Genomic DNA, 5,758 nt, shown 5'->3' on the forward strand with positions numbered 1-5,758 from the left:
CTGAATGTGTATGTGTTAATCACAGTCTTTGAAACGACTGCATGGAAGTCACAGTCCTTAGTGTGTGTGTGCACTTAGCAGTCTCTGAAAGTGTGTGTGACAGTTTTTGTTGTGTTTGGGCACGGGTGTGATGGAGGTCAAAGCTCTGGGATAAAAAATGTTCCTCAGTCTGCTGATGAAAGGATTTTATTGTCCTGATCCGTCTGCCCATTGTCAGCTGTTCAAACAGGTAGTGTCAGGGGTGTATGTGGTCCTTGAAAATATTGCTGGCCAGCATAGATTATGTCCATGTATGAGGGCTCCATCCCAGTAAAGTGTTGGGCTGCTTTGACTACACGCTCTCTATGCTCGGGGGGTGTGCAGCGGGCATACAGTCCTGCTCACCATTATTGGCACCCCTTCATTTTTTGCATAACCTGTACAATATCTTCAGAAATAAATGGAAATGTACCAAATTTATATCATCAGGATCTTTTAATTGGAGGTCCAAAGTAATTTAACAAAGAAAATTGTGTTTTCAACTTGCATATTGTAATTTCAAAGAAGAAACAGAAAAAACATCATGTGCAGCAATAACGGCACCCCTCTTTAATATTTGGTTGCACACCCTTTGGCAGTGATGACAGCCTCCAAACGTTTCTTGTAGCCATCTATAAGCTTCTTGCACTTCTCAGCTGGTATTTTCTCCCACTCTTCCTTTGCAATTTGTTCAAGCTCTTGAACGTTTGCACGGTTCTTTTCCCCAATAGCAGATTTCAGCTCACCCCAAAGATTTTCAATCGGATTGAGATCAGGACTCATTGCTGGCCATTTTAAAACAGTCCATTTTTTCCTTTTCAACCATTCCTGCGTGCTTTTGGATGTGTGCTTTGGGTTTTTGTCTTGCTGGAGGACCCATGATCTTCGACTCAAACCAAGTTTTCTTACACTGGGTAGGACATTTCGCTCTAAAATCTCTTGATAATTCTCTGATTTCATGATTCCTGTGATACGGTCAAGGCCTCCAGTACCAGATGCAGCAAAGCAGCCCCACAGCATTATGGATCCTCCACCATGCTTAACTGTTGGTAGGGTGTTCTTTTCCTTGTAGGCTTCATTGCGCCATCTGTAAACAAACTGTTGGTGTGCATTGCCAAAAAGCTCTATTTTTGTTTCATCTGTCCACAGAACATTTTCCCAGAAGGACTGCAGTTTGTCCAGGTACTCTTTGGCAAAGATCAGTCGTTCCTTTTTATGTCTTTTCCTCAGCAATGGTGTCTTCCTTGGCCCTCCGCCCATAAAGCCCTGTTTGGTTTAGTGTGCGGCATATGGTACTTGTTGAAACCATGACCCCAGACTGTTCCAGGTTGGCCTTCAGGTCTTTGGATGTTTGACGTGGTGTTTTTTCCACCATTCGCACCAACCTTCGAAGACTTCTCTCATCAATTTTTCTCTTCCCCCCACGTCCAGGGAGGTTCTTGACAGTTCCATGCTTGGCAAACTTTTTAATAACATTACGCACTGTTGAAACAGGGATACCAAGGTCTTTGGAGATGGCCTTATACCCTTTGGAGGTCTTGTGTATGCTAATAATAGCCCTTCTGATGTCCTCAGACAGCTCCTTTGTCTTCACCATTGTGACAAAGGAACAGGGAATAACAGGTGGCTTTTTAAAACACGGAAGTCATCATTCATGGCTAATTAATGTCACATGGGCACAGACAATTTATCACAGGTGATTCTCATTTGTGATTTACCACAGGTGAGTCATAATGTGTTTCCATACTGATTTACAGTAAAGGGTGCCAATATCAGTGACACAGCAAGCTTTAAGTTTTTCTATTCCCCCCCCCCCCCCCATTGTTTATTGTTTTAAATTGTTGTTTATCATTTGCTCTTTTGTATCAAACACGAATTCTCTATAGAAAAAAGTTAAGTTGATTCACTTGATTAATTTTTTTCAGGAGATATTCCACATTATGTACTTAAACTTCTTGGGTGCCAATAATGGTGAGCAGGACTGTATACCACATGGTGGCGCAGTTGGTGAGGATGCTCTCTATCATGCTCCTGTAGAAGTTGACCATTAGTTTCTGTGGGAGCTGTGTTTGCCTCAGCTTCCTGAGTAAAACCAGTCTTTGTTTGTGATTATTCGACCAGTTGTGAGGTGTTGGAGATCCTTGTCAGCTATTTTGACACATTGACTCCCGGGAAGTTAAGGTTATCCACGCTTTCCACAACTTCTCCAAGTATGTGGAGGTGGTCTTTTCCTTTTGTTCTCCTGAAGTCAATTATCATCTCCTTTGTCTTAGAGGTGGGCCAGGTTGTTGTCCCTGCACCACTCAGCCAGGTGGGTAACCTCAAGCCTGTGATCTAGCTCGTCTGCGAATTTGATCGAGTTGAAGTGGTTGATGGTGGTGCAGTCATGTGTGAACAGTGTGAAGAGCATAGGGCTCAGCACAAAGCCCTGTGGGGTACCCGTATTTGTGATGATGGTGGAGGAGTTGTGGTTGCCAATTCTCACATGCTATGGAAAGTTTGTGAGAAAATCTATTTTTCATGTGCACAGAGAAGAACCAAGGCCCAGTGTGTCGAGTTTGTTGACCAGTCTGTGGGGGATGACAGTGTTAAATGCAGAAGTGAAGTCCACAAATAGCAGCATCACGTAACTGTTTGGGTCCTCTAAGTGTGTCAAGGCGATGTCGAGAGCAGTTGTGATGGCATCCTCTGTGGAGCGGTCTGGTGGCATAATGCTCTTGATGTGTGAGAGCACCAGCTTCTCAAAGCGCTTTCATACCTACGGGTGTTAACGCAACAGGGTTATAGTCATTTAAGGACTTCACAGAGGACTGTATAGGAATTTTGAACAATGGTGGAGGATTTGAGGCACGTTGGGACAGGAGAGTGCTGTAGTGACAGCTTTAATATTTTAGTAAACACCTCTGTAAGCTGCTCAGCACACACTTTCAGCACCTGGCCTAGGATGCTATCTGGGCCTGTTGCCTTATTTCCTTTTTTGCAACTGAAATAACTATTTTTGGGAGCAATTTATAATAACTACACACAATAAATAATTAGTTAAGGAATAGTAACTAGTGAATGCTTCATAGTGTGAAGTTATAATAAGGTGCTACCCTTTTTTTGTATTTATCTATTACACAAAAGACTACAAAAGGAAGGGGTTAGGGCAAACATAGCAAGATATGAGTAAGGGAGGTGTAAAGAGGAATCAGCTCTGAATTAAATGCAGGAATGGGTACCAGGTGTTGTGCAATGGTATGGATTGTCATTAAGGGTTGATGCCTTTCTAGGTTTGCATGGACTGTTAACAGATTGAGCCAATTGTTTATTGATAGTGTTGTTCTAGCAGAGATAGAATGCATGGAAATGGTGGTCTATTGCAATGGGACAGTGTGTGCAAGTGTTACTGTCTTTAAAGCCCATGCAGAACATCTTGTGAGTGGTGATGTGTACTTGGTGTAAAACCTTGTATTTAATTTTTTGAATTTTGGAGTGCCATGACATAGAGAAAGTGTAATTATATATCGTTTGCCAGTCGAATGAATGATCTGTTTTCCAAGTCAGATTTACATTTGGCTATTGGTATTCAAAATGTATTGTCATGGTAAGAGAATAATTTATAAATCTGGGAAAGTAGTTGTTAGGGTTGGAGTGAACATAGTTTTAGCAGCAAGTGAAGAGTTAAATTGTAGATGTTGTGGATATCAATTTTCATTCAATTTCAGCTGTATGTACTGCTATTGATAGTGAAGGGGTAAGTTATATGTTTGCTTGAAATGGTCAAAGGTCAACAGAGAGCTGTCACTGAAAAGGTTCCCAAGGCTAGTTATTTTTCTCTGTTTCCATGCAGGGAGGTTAATTGGTTCCTTGTTGATTGTGAACATAGGGTTATGCCAGATAGGTGTAAGAGTGGAAGGACTTTATGGTTAAGTAAATCGTTAACTTTCCACCGAGAAGTGAGTGTGGTCTTTATGGTGTTAAATTGGAAGCAGCTTTGGGTTTGACTGATTAATCAATAAGTGCAATAGACTGAATTGGGAGGTACTTACAGATGATCAGTTCTATATCAAGCCATGAGGAATTGGAATTATTTGTCCAGTGCCGGATATACTACAGTTGGTAAGAGAGGAAGTAATGGTAGTTTGTGCATAAAGTCCACCAAATTGTTTGGGTTTTGGAGTATGGTTATTTTTATCCTGAGCCTTTTGCCTTTCCAGTAAAATGTGCTCAAATTTGAGTTCAGAGAGGAGAACGGGGTGGATTTACAGGGCTCATGGAAAACAAGTCGTTTACTCTTGGGTGAATTTTGTCCTTGGGCAAGATACTGAACTGTGTCTGAACTAAATGGCGCCTCATACAAAAAGTGCTGCCCATAGATGCACTGTCATCAGGACCGGTGCATGCACTTCTGTCGCTCTAGGCGACAAATAATTATACCGCCCCTCTATTTGCAATGCACCATACCAGCAACTGTCTTGTTTCGTTGTACTGCGGAGGTAGTTTTTACTGTCACAGACGGTGGTTCATGATCCTTGCTAACACTCCCGGGATCAGTGTTGTGCTAGTTCACACTTAAAATGTAATAGTTCGATGACAATCTTACGATCATGTCTTTAGTTGTTTATTATGAATTAATCGATGGTGTGAGATCATAAATACAGATCCTCCAGTCACATTTTTCATAATGTTTTAATGCAGCCTTATAAACTTTTGAGCGAATCAAACAAACACTAAGTAAACTTCATTTACTGATCAGGTCCTAATAACTTGTGATGAGTGTTTATTAGTTAAAGATAGAGCAGGTCAGCAGGAGTGTGGAGGGAGGACACAGGAAACTCCAGCACGATACAAACCAACCTTCTGATCATTGAGCAGCTGTGGACCAGAGAGTTTTTTGTTTCCACTGTTATTCAACAAAGTCACTTACCTGCTTCATGGTAACGCTCCTCTCATTTCACTGTGTGTCGCTCTGAGTGAGTGGGGGCAGAGCCTCAGGGCCTGTGTGTGTGTGTGTGTGTGTGTGTGTGTGTGTGTGTGTGTGTGTGTGTGTGTGTGTGTGCGTGTGCGCTGTCTGGGAGTACACGCACACAGACATTTTCAGTCGCTCCTGGTGTTTCACATAATGGCCTATACAATGATGACTTAAAAAAATGTGAGCGGCGTTCACTCCTCACGTTCATCATATGTAAACTGATTTCGTTCAGCTCAGCGTTCACAAAATATATGAACGTGTTCATTGAAACCTTTCATGAACAACACTGCTCCCCGGGATCAATATATTTTACCACCCCTCTGTTTTTGTAATGCTTGCTCCTTCAATAGTTGCCTCTTTCTATATTGGCAGCCAGATAATTTCAGTCGTTTAGACATGCTGCAGTATCCTCGCAATGGATTTTTTTTCTCAAAGAAAATCTCTGGACCTACGTATGAGTGTGAAATCAAATTAAATTGAATCGACCACTGACTCTTGAGAGCTGGGGTCTGGAGGTGGTGAAAGAGGCGGCTGCAGGTGCAGCGTGATTGACATGTTCCTCAGCAATTCAGATTTTGCTGCCCTTGCCAAAGTGCCACCCTGTATGGACATGCCGGTCATCATCTTGTGAACTCAAGATGGCGGCGCGTGCACAACGCGAGGCTCAGCGTCTCCCCAGATTTTGCAAAATAGTTACTATCTGCCTACTTGTTTCAAGTCTGTTCACTCAGAACAGTCTTGCGAACACTTTCTACAGCCGACAGGATCTTCTGGACATCGGATCTA

General features: G+C 42.3%; 1 long non-coding RNA gene across 1 annotated transcript; it reads right to left on the reverse strand.

Annotated features, from left to right (window-relative positions):
* Nucleotides 1-390: 390 nt before the first annotated feature.
* Nucleotides 391-886, reverse strand: LOC117772576. Its single transcript, XR_004615803.1, has 3 exons — nt 798-886; nt 732-759; nt 391-521 (listed from the first exon to the last, which is right to left on the reverse strand). It is a non-coding gene; the product is annotated as an uncharacterized LOC117772576 (long non-coding RNA).
* Between the last annotated feature and the right edge of the window lie 4,872 nt (nt 887-5,758).

The sequence above is a fragment of the Hippoglossus hippoglossus genome, chromosome 13 (assembly GCF_009819705.1).
Source record: "Hippoglossus hippoglossus isolate fHipHip1 chromosome 13, fHipHip1.pri, whole genome shotgun sequence".
Classification (NCBI taxonomy): Eukaryota; Metazoa; Chordata; class Actinopteri; order Pleuronectiformes; family Pleuronectidae; genus Hippoglossus; species Hippoglossus hippoglossus.